The sequence below is a fragment of the Lathamus discolor genome, chromosome 11 (assembly GCF_037157495.1).
Source record: "Lathamus discolor isolate bLatDis1 chromosome 11, bLatDis1.hap1, whole genome shotgun sequence".
Lineage (NCBI taxonomy): Eukaryota > Metazoa > Chordata > Aves > Psittaciformes > Psittacidae > Lathamus > Lathamus discolor.
Window position 1 is genome coordinate 6,909,368 of NC_088894.1, and position 17,844 is coordinate 6,927,211.

Here is a 17,844-nt window from a genome sequence, read left to right on the forward strand (position 1 = left end):
CAAATGTTTACATCTGTAATTAACTCTAATATGAATAATCCCACTGATTTCAAAAGCACAGTCAAAGGAATAAAGGTGAGCACATATGCAAATACCTGCAGTATTAGGCTTAAAGTAGCGAATTTAGTCATTTATGAGGAACAATGATTTGTATGAATCTTTGGATTCACCTGGCATAAAAACTGTATTTGTCATGCTTTCCTTAAGCATCCTTAGTGATTTCACTACAAATTCTTTCAAAGAAACAAGTAAATACATCCAGGAATCCAGGTATTTTTCTATCACACATTTTGCGTTTGCCAAAATAGTTGTAACTGTTTCCTACCAAGTGGAAGATTTAAAAGTGCCTTTATATTCATGCAAGAGTAGCAGCCATTAACAACATTAATTTTAAAATGTGCTGTTGCTTTGGGTTTTTTTTAATCTGAATGACAGTGTCCTTTAATTATGAAACAGGAAAACATTTACTATCGTAATACCCTATGAGGGCGCTGATTTTTAATTCATAGATTGGGATGCTTAGTATTGTTCTTTACTGTGTCTTATAAAAGAGCCCTGAGTACTATTAGACAGTCCTTAATTCACCAGTTACTGGCTTTATACAGGAGAAGGTCTGGCATGGACTCCAGCTGTACACCATGCCATTGTCTGCATCCATCCTGGACCACTGATCTCTCGCAGAATTCATCAATGCATCTTCCCTACATGTATTGGTTTATTCCTTATTTCTTATCAAGCTGAACAGCGTGCACTGTTCTGCCAAATATGTGCATTAACTAACTTTTGTGGATACTTTATGCATTCAATTTACTCTTTCCATCCAGCCAGCTGTTGAAAAATGCTGTGCAATTACACTGAATTACATGACATGTACAGTATTATCATAGAACAGTTATTCCTACCATGGTCATTTGGTCATTAGAAAAGACATGGAAACTGACTGCAATAACTGGAACTTCATACAGTAGATTCTAGGCCATGAAAGAAGGTGGATTTGCACCTGCTGCCATCAAGAAGAGAACCGTGTTTAGCTACACTTTATTGTTTGGGACTAACTGACAGAATATAGATCATCTACCACTGAGTAAATTGTGAGAAAAGAAATGCTACCAAAGTTGCCTTTGTTTTCATACTCCTGGAAGGACTCAAAAATGAGGAAATCATGAAAATGAACTGGCAGTAAACTGAACGTTAGCTTCCACTGGAGAGAGAGACTTCATAAATGGAATTTCATAAAAATCAGAGCAAAAATTCTGGGCCAAAGTCTTATCAGCACTTTGGGATTACTGAGTTTACAGCAGTGAATTCCGATTAGAACTGTAATTTTGATGCCTCAGTTTTGCAAATGCACAGCTCCAAGCAGTGTTGTCCTGCAGAGAAAAGGATAGAGTTTTTTTGAAAGAAATGCAATGCCACATGGGCTCACAGAAACGTTTAGAATTTGGAATCTGTCTTCCTTTTCAGTTTCTTAACACCAGATAGGAACTCTTGCAGGCACAGGTTCTTTCTCTTACTGTATTTAGAATTTAGCAGCTGCTATGCATTAAATCACGCCTTTCTTCCTTTATGGTTCTAGTGATTATAACTGGCTCTGAACTTGAAGTTTATGACAATATTTTTCCTGAGCTGCTGTACCTATTGTGAGCCCTCTTTGAAGTTCCTTCTAGTTCTACTAAGAAACACTGATAAATTGATATTAGCCAGTTGACTGAATATTACACGAAGATTCCTGGCTACGAAAGAGGCAACTACAATGTGAAATGAAAACTCCGTTCATTCATTCACTCCTTCCCAGCAGCATTCCTTGGCCTGGAGCCAGGTACCATTTGACGTCATGGCTCTAACCAGGAACATAATGTGCTGGCACGGGGACAAAACTTTTACTATGGAAAAAACCAGCAACAAGTAGAAACTTATCACAGAAGCTGAGGAGGGTGAGTTAAGAGTCTGAGATTGAAGGCAAAATAGCAGAAAATTAGTTGAACTATGACATGCCTAGTATTTTGTTTTTGTTTTCTGCACAGCACCTTCTTAAGTTACTACTCACAAGTACTAATCTCACTAACACAAACAGCACACACAGCAAAAAGATATCCTTAAATACTTGTTACTTCCCATTCTACTTTTTGTACCACTTACTGATGTATTACAAAAGCTCCACTCTTTAATGCTTTTCATTTTCAATGATTTGCAACAAAATAATTAAAAGCTCTTTTGGCCTATAATAGTTAGTTTTGTATTAAAAAAATCTCAGTTCTGTTTCTTTGAGTTAAATATTAAACAGGTCGTAAGTAGAGACTGAAAAAGTTGGCAGTGTCAATACACGAGATCCAGAAAGTAGTTTAAGGATAGAAAAACAATCTTGCTGGTCTTTTCAGAGCCATAGTTAAGGTGCTGGGTAAAAAACAAAGGCCAAAAAGTTTCCAAAATACTGCTAAGCACAGAAAAAAAAATTGTATATAATATAGAATAGAGACAGAGTAGTAAATACTGGGATAGCCACAGTTGAAATCGGTGTCACTGATAGGAATTTAGAATGCCAGACTAACAACTGGCAAATCACACATGGTGGGGAATGGCAAAAGTTTCCCAGCAGGGCACTGCTGGATCCTGAGGGTCTACTGAGAGCATTCTGACCCAAGTTCACACTGGAGACGGAAAGAAGGTGCTCTACGTCAGAGTCTCATTTGAAGAGCTGTGATCCCTGGAGGTGGTGCACTGGAGTGAGATGCCTGTCGTTCACAGTCCCTTTTGGATTTGTCACTGACAAGCAGCCTGGTTTTTGAAAATACCTCTCTATAACTGAGATTTTAACTAAAAATGGGATTAATGTCACTGCCTTCCCTTAAAAAACACTTCAAGAGCTACTGCTAAAAATTCTATGCAAGAACTAAAATTAGCATTATAGTGCTAGGGTGTTTTCATAACATGAAGCTAGAGAGAAACTAGATTGGGGGTTAATATGCCTCACACATCACACTGAGTAACAGTCATGTTAAAATTGCTGTCACAACCGGATTTAAACCTGTGACTTACAGATGAGGCTCTGATTCAGACCCTGGCATGTGACATTGTCTTTTTGGAAAAGTCCAACAAAGACACCACCAATCTGTGGTCAAACTGGGTGTCTGTTCAGCTGAGGATGTTCCTCATGGGAAGAGCCTCCCATTAGATTCTCGTTATTGAGTCTAGGTAGAGAAATTGCAAGGGTAAGACTGGTTGAAGAGTAGAGAGCACAATCATTGAGCTGCAAAAATATTTAGTGAATATCAAAAACTTGCGAAACTAAACCGTAAACCAATACCCACACTGGTAAGTGAAACTTAGTAGGATTTTCTTCTACAGAGAATGAGTAGACCCTGTTCCCCAGAGCTGTATGTTTTAAACTCACAGTTTTAAACTATGTTTTGTTTCCCTCATAACGTTTAATCCCATTACAACAACACTTTCCAATCATCATTAATTTTATTTAATGAAATTGAGTTCTGTTCATTTCTAACCACATAGTTCATATGTGCAGATCTACTTTGTGCTTCTAAATTTGTTAAGCAATTGACTAAAAATGTGTCTTTCAGGGGATTTTTGTGTAGTATATCTGTGCAGTTCAAAAGCAGGCATCTGATTCATTGAATTCACTGCTGTACAAGAGGACATTTAGAAACAGGACCTAAATGTGTTAAGCATATCTGATGTAGACAGGTATTCATTCACAATTTGCATCAATAAATGTGCACAGTGAATAAATAAAACCCCACTGCAGTATTTGCACGAGCCCTGCCATTCGCAGTACTGACATTTGAATTATATTCCTTTCAGTCAAAAACCTTGATACTCTGAAGTTCTTGGATTCAGCACCCAAGTACGCTGTTATTGTACATGGCATCCAGTGCCTAGTATTTGTAATCCAAGACTACAAATTCTGTCCAATGCACAAAATCAGATTCTAACTCAGGTCCATGCCCTGCACCGGGAGAACTTTGAGGACATCAGGAATGCAATGCAGGCTTGTACAGTTTGTTAGAAAGTTGAGTGCTGATCCTGAAAATCATTCTGAAACTCTAAAATGCACCTTAAAAAAAAGAAATCAGTGTTGATTTTAAGTGAGTGTTCCAGAATCTTCCATGGAATTACGCAGAACGGGCAATTAGCTGAGCTGCTAAGGTGGAACTGGGGCCTTCGTGATAATTTTAACAGCACCAAAGTCTGAACTCCTTGATTCTTTTGAGAGTCCCAGTCACTGATACCCAAAGTTGTACCATTCTAGCCAGCGACTTCTAGAAGTTTATAGGAGAAATTTCCCAAGCTCTCTGTAAATCTTATGGTAGACTAACATGGAAATAATTTTGGAAACAGCATTTTTATTTAGCAGTTATTTAAAATTTAATCCTTAAGAAAATCTTCTTCTTGGATGGAAAATCTTCCATCACCTTCCTCTTTGTTGGAGCTCTTCACAGAAGACTGAGTTTCAATTTGAGGCTGCTCAGCAAACACCATCAGACAGCTCTCTCTCTTTCAGTGCCTCTTCAAGGACTATATTCTTGTTCAATTCAAAACAGGAAGGACATCTTGGGAAATGAGCTCTGTATATCCTTCAGTGGTTTGAAGCTAAACTGGAATCACGAACAATACACTGCATGGGCATTCCATAAGTCAGTTTCACCAATTTCTTTTGGCCTAGGTCATCATGACCGTCAGACTCCCAGCATTAATATGTACAACTCCTGAATATATCCAGTCATTAGAGACATATGAAGTGGAAAAAGTTCACAAACACCATGTTTTGTTGAAATCTGGAACTACTTAGGCTGAAATTAGACAAATATGGACAATAGCATACCCACTCTGCATGGAAAAACGCCCTGCCTGAAGTGCAGATATCTGTTCCATGAAGAGTTTCAAATGGGGTGTAAGTGTCTAATAACTCTCTCATGTATCTCAGTTCTCTCATTATCTCTGTAGCTGCTAATTAGCAGTAGCAATACAGTCAGATTCAGCTATGCCAAATGATAAAACTGAGTACAACTCAAATCCCATCTTGGCTGGTCCAGGGCAGTCTCTGTGCTGTGAGCTACAGCTACACCTAGCCACAGCTACACATGTATTAATCAAAGTGAAGTTTTGTCAAGTCATATTATCACTGAGACATTTATTCTGGTTTCCTAAATATTAGTCTGAATCAAAACCCACCTGGGTACTCTTTCTGTACCTAAGTTTCAGTATGCGTTGGACTACCCTAAAGGCACTTGGGGGTTGTAGATTTCCACCTTCTCTGACCACAGGTAAACAGATATCCACACTGGGGTTCATCCAGCAAGTCAACTCTTCCAGCTGCTCAACTGTTCAGATCAGTGCTTAGCACTGTTGGTGTTCTCCCCCTGGTTACCAAATTGCTGATCATATTGCCTGACATAGAAAAATATTTCCTATTGATTTTACATTATTTCCTAAAGACAAAATTAAAGGCAGTTGTGGAACAAGTTTTCTAATCCCAATCTTGTAATATTTAAACCATAATCATTTCCATCTGTAAATTCTTACTGACTGCTCTTAGTTTGAGCAACAGAGACTGTATTTTCAAAGTAGCCACAGATTTCTCTCTTACTTTGCAATAGGTATTCTGCCAGCTTCATGGAGCTGCTTTTATCTGATCACAGTTTCATTACTGAGCACCTCCCACTGTTAGGGCAATAGTAACTGTCTTCAGTCTTACACATTATGTACTTCTCCCAGGCCTGGCTTTACATTGATAGAAGCTACATCGCAGGAATGAAAACCATAAAATTAATTATTCACAAAACCTATTATATCCAACATATTCCACAATCCTCTGGAATTTTAATCTCTAGTGCAAAATACCATCCCCACCTCAGCTGGATTTTGCCTGAGAACAGTCTGGATTCTCTCTAATCCCTAAAAACTGCTCTACTGCTAAAACAATTGGTTGGATGCTTCTTGTGAAATCGTCAATTTGACAAGTTCTGTGATATTTTGAATAACTTATTTAATGGATTTTCTCTTCTTCGTTATTTGCTGGGGATCAATGGCTTATGTGCAGAACATGCAAACCTAAATGCAAACAATCCCCAATCATCTTATTGTTCAAACACACATTTTTTGGTTTTGGGTGTACACAGCCCCACCTATTGCAACCAATGATACAGTGCCAGGATTTCAAGCCATTAGGTGGCTCACGCATCCCATGGCATTGCTCATCTGGGTAACACATGTAAGACAAACATGACACATACACATCCCATCTTCCCATAGGAAGAGTGAAGCCAAGATGCATGGAAAGATTTTACAAAGGCTAAAAGCCATTGTATTTAAACATGAAAAAATAACTGGGAAAAACCCTGAAGTATCGACAGTTAGCTCCGGACTTGAACAAACTGAAGAGCTTCCACATTTTTTCCAAGAGGAGAACATGAGCACTTAACTCTTGTACAGGCAGCCAAGTTTCAAGCAGCTATTTTTTAAGGCACTTCTCTGCCACACAGGAGACAAAAGTTAAAGCTCCTGTTGCGAGTGACAGTGGTGACTACTGGACTCAGTTTTCCAACACATTCTCATACTTTGACTGGAAATTCCACTCTGGTTCTCAGAAGTTGTTTGTAAAAGGTACACGTCTACAAGTGTTTTCTACCAAAGCAGCATTTTCAGATGGAGAATACCATTTTTAGACAAAGAATGTTCTGCTAAAAAAGCTCTCAACCAGTTCTTGATCATTCCTCTTGCAAGCTATATATTTCTATTTCAGATAAGGAAAATAAAACCTTGAACCACAGGATTTTGTGATTCACCAAAATATCGCATGGTGGAATGTATTTCAAAGATCTGCATCCTTCTTCACTCCAAAGTAGTCCAATTTTCTGTGAAGACACTGCCTTTTCCAGCACTTAAATCTGTGCTCTGGCAGCAGAGATTTTTCACCTCATAAAACAAGATGTTCTAATATTTGAAAATGCTTTGCTGTAGTTAAAATGAAGTCCCTTGTCCCATCTGAAAGTTCTTTGTGTAAAAGAACAAAACAGCCCCAAGCTAAAATGACCCTGAAACGAACTGTAAGAGAGTTACCCTGAAGTTTTATTTTTAAAAAAGCATATTTGATGTGATTTTGCTGACTCTGAAAGCCATTGCAGAGTTATGCAAAGACATTTCAAAAGGAATTTTGTTTGTTTGCTTCCTTTTGGAGTTCTTGGCAGTTTTATTAGAACAAATGAATTACTGCTGTAAGGAAATAATTGTCAAAGTCTCTTAACCTGTAGTAAGAGCTCAGTTTCATTTTCACCAAAATCAGCAGCAAACTGGCACAAATGGGAGTACAGGATGGGGGCAAAGAATCAGTAAGTTTGAATTTATTATCAAGAAGAGAGGTGGAAATTCATAACACTGAGTTGTGCATGACCAACTAGCTGGTTAAATGGGAAGTTAGCTGTCCTTAATCCTCTGTCAGCACAAAGTGGCAGTTCCTTTGGAACACAGGTCAGTGCACCTAGCTCTGAACTCCCATCTTTCTCTACAGCCACCTTTCTTGTTCTAAAGGAAGTTAACAGCTGAGGATGTGGTTAGGATGTGAGCTGTGTTTATAATTAGGGACTACTCGCCTTTATTAGTTGACTGACTACTAAAAAGTCCTCTGAAATAAAAAAAAGCAAGAATATTACAAACAGTGTGAACACAGGCCTTCACAGAGGGTTTTTACTGAATACTTTGCATCTTAGAGACTATTTCTCATTGTACTGGGACAGTTTGCTTCTCTGTCCCCGTTACCAAGAGGATCAACATCAGTTTTCCCAGTAATCTCCCTACACGTAAAGCTTTGGAGAAAGAGCTGAAATTGATCCAGCAAAGTTTCAAAACATACTCTACTATATACAGACCCACAAACCAGACACCTAGCTCTGCAATAATACCAGGTCTATCTTCAGTACATCAACCTTTGCCTGGATCCTGATAAAACTACAAGGGTGCTAAACACAAACCACAGGGTACATGGACTCTTATCACTATTAGTGGACTGCGCATCTAGGTAACAAGAATTTTTCAAAGACATCAAGACTGGAGAGTATTTTAAGGTCTTTTTATTTGTTTTACCATTTAGCTCCCAGCTGGATTCAGACTTTCTGTACACCACACAAGATCTGCAGAGACACACTACATAGTTATCCTGTGACTTTCAAAAGCATTAATACTTAGGAGCCTGAATCTTTAATTTCCAAACAAATTTCTGGTATCTTCACATCACACAGAGGGAATATACGCTTCTAAGACTATGCACTCATGACACAGCACTAGCACCCCAACCAGAAATTTTATTGTGAATCACGTGCTGCATCAACAATGGGGCAGAAAAGGTTTTTGGAGCATTGCTACACCTAAGTTGTATTATTTAATCTGCCAAATGACACATCTGCAGCAGTGTGCTGCACCATGCTCCTGTGTCAGTCTGGCACCTATTCCATATCAGCGCCTGGTACAGACTTGTCTGAAACTTCTTAGTTAATAGCTTTTAAAAATGTTACTCTAAGCTTGAGATGTGCACCACTTCCTGCACACAATAATGCTAATTACACATGCCACTTGAGAACTTCTCCTACTTTTGTGCTTGTTAAAAATGTTTAGAAGCATCCTAGTAAAATAGTCATTTGACAAAGAAGGAAGTGAAACAAGAAGCAACGCAGAATACATACACCTAGATGAAATACGCCTGGCTATTGATGAAAGTTTTACTTTGCTACAATGCAAAGTTCAAAGAAGCCATTTTAATACAAGATCATTCAGACCTATCTGTTACAAAGTATCCCATTAGGAGCAGATACTCTGAGGATAAAGGTGGCTTGTGGGTTTTTTTAAGAAGCTTAGATACATATTAGTTTTGCTTGTCATGCAGACCTGCTCTCTGGGAGGTTACTGTGACCCATTCATATTGATCTGCACGCAGATAAGAGTGAAATGTTGACATTTTCTAAGTGCTTTTATGTTTTCACAGACAATATTTTTCATAGGAACTAGAATAAACTGGTTTGGTTAAATTTCCTCCTATTTTATCAGTTCAAAAGACAGATTCATCCCTGCTGGAAGGGCTTTCTTTATACATAGGGAGAGCTGTGATTTAATCCTTTAGCAAGAACACTAAAAAATTATTCATATGTGGCATGCTCACTGCCTGATGCCTGATATACAGAAAGAGTAACTGACTTTTACAGAAGCTAAACACACAAATGTAAGCTCAAAATGCATATAAAACTGTTCCTTCCTTATTCTGACTACACATGCAACTGGCACAACTGTGCTCACATTCCCCACCTACTGCAGGTACTTGCTAACGTCCATACATGCACATGGCAGATAATACAGTCACGTTCAGCTCCCTAATGTGTTTGCAAACCAATCTCATGGGCATTTTACATATGCATTTGGATGGCTGTAGTATCTGCTCCAAAATGTTTAAAATGTAAAAATACCATATGAAAATAATTTTAGAGTATCTCTTAGCATTCCTGGTATGTAAAAACACGTACTTCTTCCAGATATAAAGGCTAATCCTTCCACTCATGTTAACATTTGGAAAAACCTCACTTGAAGATATCTGCTGCAAAAATACAGCCACAAGCCGTACTAGAAATAAGGATTTGTCACTAGGAGAAAATATCTAATAATGAAGTTACTGAAGCACTGGAATAGAATGAGAATATTAGAGAAATCTTCATCCATTTAGGTCTATTTAGGTTCATCTGAATGTTTTCACTCCCTGCTACAAAACATTTTGTGCCCTTAGTATTCTTCTCCCCAACTGATTTCTCAGTGGTGCTCACACAAGCTGGGAGAGACACCCCTGTAGATATCATAATGGAAGATCAGTGCTGTAAGGCGCTGAGAATGGAAGACGTGTCTGAGAGAAGGTAATAAGAACAAAAGAGCGCAAATAGATTGTTTAACCCTACCTTTTTCTTGAACTCCTTGATACATCCTGCACTCTGTTCCCAGAAACTCTGTCTATGTATTCTCCTCCCTTCCACCTTCAATATATTCTGTAGAGCTCAGCTTGAGAATGTCATAGACAAAGTTTTGGCAGAAACATCCCTGTATCTGATCCCTAATGCTACCTCTCAAGATGTGCTCCAACCAAACTCTAATACCATTCTTCTTTCATGAAATATAAAGCCAAATTGTGCATAGAATACATGGGAAAATTCACAAGCTGCAAGTTTTACCCCAACCCTAGTTTTCACTTGATACATGAAGAAGCACAATTTGGGAAGATACTATCGTAATTCTGCAATAAAAATGACATCTGGATTATTTACATCTCTAAATAAGAACAGAAGTGGATCTGTCTGCTGCTAGAGAGACCCTAGGCAGAATATACAGCAGCATTTTAATTTTATAACAGCTCTTCAATCTCACTCTTACACAGAATCATAGAATCGTTTGAAAAGACCTTTAAGATCATCAAGGCCAACTGCTAGTCTGCCACTGCCGAGACCACCACTAAACCATATCCCTAAGTGCCACATGTACACACCTTTTAAATACCTATGGAGCAGTGACTCCACCACTATCCTGGGCAGCCTGACCCAAACACTATTGCTAATACAGGCTGGGATGCTCTTGGCCTTCTTGGCTAGCTGGGTACAAGCTGGCTCATAACCAGCTGCTGTTGACCAACCCCCCCCCCCCAGGTCCTTTTCTGCTGGGCAACTTTCCAGCCACTCTTCCCAAGCCTGGAGCATTGCATGGGGTTTTTGTGACCCAAGTACAGGATCCAACACTAAACCTTGTTGAACCTCATACCATTGGCCTCAGCCCATTGATCCAGCCTGTCCAGATCCCTCTGTAGAGCTTTTCTGTTCTCCAGCAGATCAACACTCCCACCCAGCTTGATGGTTCTGCAAAAGGCATTTCAGACAATTTGGAGTACTGCACAGTCAGCAAAGCTTGGTTTTGGTTTGGGATTTTTTTAGGATTTTAAAATAGTAACAAAGACCTGAAAATTCAGTTTTGGGTTTATACATTTCAGAAGCATCTTTCAGGCTTTGTAGAGCCAGATAACCAGCGAACAGTAAAGACAAAGCTATTCTCTAATTTATACCAGCTATTGTTTCATCTACCTGCTGATATCAGATAGAACACTGGCCCCTGGATACCTGCCAGCAATTCTCCACCACCACAATTATGGATTGTGCAATTTCATTGTCATTTGAGAAACCAGTGTATACTTCCAAGAAGATTTCAGAAGAGTCAATGCAGGTTAAAACATTCCCTCCCCAATCCCACCACCCTGTCCATTCTCCACCCCAACACCTCCTCCTGCACACGCACAACTTCTCTCTTCTGTTTATTTTTTGTTTTAAACACTCTAAGCAAGAATTGACTTTGGCTGCTCTTCCTGAACCCTGAAGTGTTTGAGCAGATAAGATTCAGATAATACGCTGGAAGAAAGTTTCATAGGTCCCTTTTCTCCTGGCAGGTAGGCCAGCTCTGCAGTGAGGTTTCTTTCCCCTGCAGCACTGTTTTTCTGGCCTGTCTGCTTTTCAGAGTAGGCCAGATTTGAAATTTTAACTGTATCTGACTTGCAAAAAATGCTTCAGCTGAAAGATACTTCCTTATATACAGTGCTGGGGAAATACAACGTGTCAATCTACTTACCCTCATCCCAAATGTGGTGCTAGTTTCTCAAGCACCTTTATCGAGCCCTTCTTGGACTAAGTGAAATGGAGCTCATCTGAGCTCCTCTTCCTTTACGGAAAATAAATTAAGAGTGATAAAACTCCCACATTACAAAAGAAGTAAGATATGTCTCCAGAAAAATAACTGGTTTTAGAGGACAATATGAAAATAGTTCCCCTTGTTTCAATGAAATACTGGTAAAAATGGATGCACTCTACCACTATTTTTTCCACTTAGAGGCTTATCTGAAATTAGAAGGCTCTCATTTTATTCCTAGGTAAAAAGAATGTCAGGGCACTCTTTCCACAGCCATTTTCTGTCACTACAGGGCCCACATTAAGTCTGTGTTCCACCAGGAGACAGCATATGGGAGTAGCTTCAAACACAATCATTTAAAACATTACCTTAAAACATAGTTTACTGTGAATCACTCAAATCATAGATTTAATTGTGGTGTCTCAAGGTGAAGTCTTTAGTGGCAATGCTGGCTTATGGTATTGATATTTGTCTCCTGTAACCATCCTGCCCCAGCATCAGTGTGTTCTGCTGTTCTAGAACAATTGTTTATGTAGCCATGTGGTTCACTGCACCGGAGACCTGATCTTGCTTAAAACTAATCCAGAAAAAAGGTAATTTGGTTGGGTTTCGTTGTTTGTTTTGGGTTTGTTTTTTTGTTTTTTTTTTTTTTTTTTGAAGTATATGTGTTTCCAGCTCCATTTCCAAGTGCAGCTGCATAAATAGTTGGGCTGGCACAAGTGAAGGGGTGGTGTACCACAGAAACCAGCAGCAGGTGGCAAAGGAGGTAACGCTAAGTCAGTATTGCTGCCAAACACTTCACCTTGGATACACAGCCTCAAGTCTAGTCAGCAGTTCATGTATGTAATTCACTTAGCTTCACACCAAGTGAACTGGCAGCAGGAACACAAGACTGCAAAACCATACAGGAAACTCAGGCAAATTTGCCACTGGCTTGCTTGCACTGAATGCCACACTACGTCCATAGTGATAGCAATGACATAACTGACTCAACATTAAAGTAATGGTGTATCATTAACTCAAATTTAAGCTAATGCTTCCTTGCATATGTAAAAACAGCAGCCACAACTCTGAATGAACTGCAGACATCCCCTTGAACACTGTGTCTTTAACTTGAGGTGAAAAATATTTATGCTTGCAAGCCTACAGGTCTGCAGACTTTAGCACTCACCCATTCTGCCACCCTCAGATACACAGGTGATGGTGATTCCAAACTCTGATATGCCACATCTGCTGTAAGGAAAAAGGATTATTTAAAGAAAGGGTTGCTGAAAACATTCTCTCATTAATATAAATCATTGCACAAAGCATAAGAACAGTGAGTGAAAGCCTTGGGGTAAAGTGACCTCTAATCACAAAACATACCCATACATCTTTTATGACAGTAAGGAGCACACAGTACCTGAGTCCCATGTGACAGAATCAACTGCATTTTGAAATCTCTATTTAGAAAACTAAGCAACCTAGCAAGATTTCAACATAGACTTCCTAAAATCTAATGCTGTGAAACTAAAGCCAGCTCTGCAAGTGCGATTTTATGTTATTAACATCATGTTAGCCATTAAAAGGTTTTTTCAGTAACTATTTCCCTATTAGCTGCTGCTTGACCTAAAATTCTTATGAATAAAATTATTACTGCTGTGATTACTATGAGCAGTAAGGTCTATAGTGCCATCCAATGGTAACATGAGTTTTAGCATCTATGAGTTACAAATTTCCACCTCTAGCTGCTTCTGCCACAGCATGACATCAACCTTAAACGCATCTTGCAGAACCTATGAAAGCAGAAAAATATCGGAAGCAGCAAAAAATTTACATGCATGAACATACAGGGTACACTTCCCCACAGGCACGGTTTGTCACACCATCACTGATAGCTGAAACTTCCAAGTACAGGTAACAGGTAGATATATCCCTTCATTCCTTTCCACACAGAATTCTGACAGATTATTTCTTCAGGTTAATTTAGTGTAAACCGATGTACTTACCAAAAAAGTTATTCTTACTCTCTTTTACCAGAGGCAGTAACGAGAGGTGTTGGTATCCCAGTCCTTCTAACAGCATTCTGGTTATCCCATCCCAGAGGAAGACTTTTATTTCCTAAGAGCTGGAGAATAAGCCTGACAGCTAACATAGAACTCTGCTATGAAGTCATGTATCTTGCACCCCATATAACAGATTTAGCATATTTGCAACCTGCTTCATCATGTTGCTTTGAACTATGGAAAGTGAAGACAGAAGATCTGAAATGCATGTTCGAGTTTGGACGAGTACCTGCCTTTTTTTTTTTGTGAAGTGGAATAAATTACAAGATCCAACCCTTTTAGATTTTCATTTTCAAGTGCCAGGTTCTAATGGATCATTTACTGACTAAAAACTCTGAATCAGTGTATATTGGGATGAAAACCAATGTGCCTCAAGTTACACAGGTTGGAATTATTTCGGGGGAGGGACCGCCTTTCTCTCTAAACTGCAAGAAGGGTTGTGTCCTGTGATCACACAATGCTTTCAGTTACCTAATCCTCCACCATTATAAGGATTGAAGGCACCAGTAAGGCTTTTAATCTCTTCTGCTTTTTCCCTGCAATGCTTTGCGGATTTTGCAACTTTTAGTATTTTGTAAGGTAGATTATGAATTTCATACAGACTGTTAGGAAATGCTCTGCTGCTTTGGATCTTTGTGGAGAGTGCAATTTGAGGGCTAACCAGCTTTTAAATGGTTGCACACATTTGTAGGGCACAGGTCTCTATGATCCAGGTGGCTCTTTTCAGCCCATATTCGTGACTGGCTGAATATTTAAGACTTTTGATTCTACTGGGAAAGGCATCCAAAACTGTGGAGCTTGTTGAGTCCATTTCAGCATTAGGATAAATAGTTATTGCCTCTTTTGGCTTCAACTGAACTTATAAATCCAGATATTAATTTACCCTCTTTACATTGCAAGCCAGGACTGGAAATCTTATGGAAATGAACCTTCTTCTAGAAACTGCAATCCAGACATTCCTATTACCCATCCAATTCTATTCCAACCATCGCTAGATTGTGTTATAAGATTATTCGGTTTTTATTTGTACTGCTTCCTACCAAGAAGAAAATAGTTCAGAAGTCACTGAAATGAATCTTTCAAAACAAGGCAAGCCATGCAAGCGGCAATTTTCCTTGCTGGAGCATTTTAGACTGAAACATTTTGCAAGTGGAAAAGTGTATCTTCACAATGAGTAATGGCAAAGAACAGTGTAAAAAGTTAGATGACTCAACTCTTAACAGCCCTCCATTGATACTCTGGTAATGTTTTCAAAAACACACTAACAGTTTCAGACCCTATACTGAAGGAAAAGAAAACAGAACTTTACTTATTACTTGATTAAACGGGTCAAGGATGGTCTTTTCATACTACTGTCATGCAGAGCCTAATTTAGAAAGGGACAATCTATGCATGAGACCCTATAGCACTGCTGCAACAATAATTCCGTGCTAAATTTTATATTTTTCATAAACTGAAAAATGATGGTTTTGGTTTTCGTACAGAGGAAAGCAATTGCTCTAGCATGTGTTTTGGAACTGAGAAATGAGTAGTTATGACATGCAACAAGGCTGCAGCCTTCCGCAGGTACATCTGCCTACACTTCAGATGCCACATCTACTCAGCCTCATCCTTGGAGATTCACTGCAATGAGTAGTACAAGATATTGATATTATTATCATTACAGGAAACAGTGCATCTAGAAGACATTTGTTTTTTCATATGGGCAGCTGTGCTTCTGCCTAACTGTCTACAGTAATGTTTCCAAAAGAGACACGGGCGCAGTAAACAATTTATTGCCTTAACTTCTATTAACTGTGGGAAAGAGTGACACCAAGCGGTTACTTTTAATGGTGCATACATTTCTTTTTGCTACAGGTAATTTTCTCTCTCAGCAGCCTCTTCATTGAAATAATTTCGGGGCCCAGTTGCATTACTAAGGTTGGAGAAGTCAGTCACACAATGAGTTAGGTTAAGGTAAGCAACTACTCAGGTCCCAGCCAGCTAATCATGTCACGACATGCTGAAGCTCAAGCTGAGGCTGACCCACGGTTACAATGGCCCTTTGATGGGCACTGTAGTACAGCTTTGTGGCACAGGCGGCAGAGACAGGGACCTTCCCCGGCTCTGGCCACGCGGGTGCGCGCCGCCGCACGTAACGCTCCCCAGCCACTAGATGGTGCCACCGAAACGTTCGCAGGAGCCTGACGTTAGCTCCCCGTCCCGCACCGTCAGAGCATCTCCTTTTCATCACTATTATCTATCCTCATTTTCCACTCCGCAGCTTCTTTTGTTCCTGATCCAGCCGAACTCCTATGCAGGTTGGTCCCAACCATCGTTCCTGTAAAGTACCTTTATTCACCAACTACAGTGAAACCGACCCCTGATGGGCTTTCCAGCTGATTAGAGAGAGGTCAAGCGTTCATGTTGTCCCCTTTCCCAGCTATCCAAGGAGATGCTGATTCTCGCTGTGATGCTGGGTATCCGAAGCAGGTGAACCCATGCGCCATTCTTCTTCATAGCTGCACTCGTCTCCTCTCACTGAGGACTTTTGTTTTGCATTGCACTGCATCCATCGTGTAAGATGCTTCACTGCAGTGGAACTTCAGTGACTCTGTACCATTTAGGTTTTAGGGTTGCCTCTCACCATCTCAGTACTGAAGTGCTTTGGACACAAGGACTGTTGATGTCTGCATATCAGAAGAAATTTTCTGTTACATATTTACAAACTGCAGTTTGAGTTCTTACGCTCAGTTCATCTCCTCTTTTGCATAAAATCCTAAAGCCTCCAGAGCATCATCTGTCTCATTAGGAGACAAGGTCAAGGGCACCACTTACTTCCCATAGATTAGAACTCACAGGAGGGATTACTCCATAGCAAAGTGATGCCACCTCTCCTAATGTGTTTCGGAAAGAAGCTGTCTTTTTCAAAAAGATGCCAAGCATCCTCTCCAACAGACCCTGCACGGAGTTGTAATACAGAAATCTTTCTTCCCTGCAGGTTAATGCACTTGCGTACTAATATTTTAATGTCTCTTTCTCAAACTATGAATGAACACAGAAAGAACAAGCCAAGTTGAAGAGTCATTTTCAGAGCACTGCCAAGCCAAAGTGACTGTATACAACTACATCTCTCACTAGATATATAGACATCCATCCATTAAAACCTTTTCTGCTCACTGAAGGAGCAGCCAGGAAATTGTTCCTTCTAAATGCAAAAGACAGTAGTGACTGAAGAACAAATACTCATCCTGCTTCCTGGTCTTTCAGAAGAGAAAATTCCCAAATGACTTCCACATCATGCAGAGCTCCACTGTCCAGAGCCAGTTAATTCTTTATTATGTACACCATCCTTTTCATTATGTACTACATCCTTTTCTTCTTGGGGACTTACTTAGTACTGCAGGATAAGGATACCAGCAGGAACTCCAGATGAAATACTAGCCCTCTTCCCACCATCTACCCTGTAAATCTTTATAGGAATTTAGCACCAACTAACTATGCAAACACTTCTGAGTTTGTTTGTTTGTTTGTGTTTTTTAACCAAGGTTCATTGATTAATTCAAATTTCCTAGTGGCCCTATTTGTGGTGACAAGTTTGGCAGAGTTTATTTCAGGATTCTCTTCCTAGCAAATGCTTGTTCTTTCATCTTGGCCTAAAGAGGCAGACATCAGGAAAGCCAGATAGCAGAAAATCATTCCTTTGATTTTAAAAGGATAGACTGGATACAGGGTTACAAGTTATAAGTTCAGTTGAAGCTCAACACTGATTCTCCCACTGTTCAAGTTACAATAGCCACATCATTTAATTGCATCTTTTCTGATACACTGTGGTTTCTGACACCAGCATCCTACTACAGTATCTCTGTACAGTGTTCAGTAAAATACGAATTCTCTGCTAGATCCATGCTGAGGTCACTAGCCTAAAACTTTGAGTCTAAACTGCTCTACCTGAACAATTAATATGCACAAAATTCCCTCAGTTTTGGCACAATTGCCTATGTCAATTTTTCTCTTTAGTCTAAGCCCCCAGCTCACCTATAGGCTCTCCACCCTTACGTACCTTGAGAAACCTGTTTCTAAAGACACATTGAACCAGCAGACCACATTCTGA

General features: G+C 39.6%; 1 long non-coding RNA gene across 3 annotated transcripts in view; it reads right to left on the reverse strand.

Annotated features, from left to right (window-relative positions):
• The window catches only part of LOC136020311 (uncharacterized), a 108,581-nt gene that overhangs the window by 86,485 nt on the left and 4,252 nt on the right, over window positions 1-17,844 (reverse strand). The window contains exons 1-2 of one of the 3 annotated variants that reach the window (XR_010615281.1): window positions 13,695-13,890; window positions 12,878-12,939 (exon numbers count right to left, since the gene is read on the reverse strand). This is a non-coding gene — a long non-coding RNA (uncharacterized LOC136020311). Of the gene's footprint in view, window positions 1-12,877; window positions 12,940-13,694; window positions 13,891-17,844 lie in introns of those variants that run through there. The other 2 variants (XR_010615283.1, XR_010615282.1) reach the window with 2 other exon arrangements.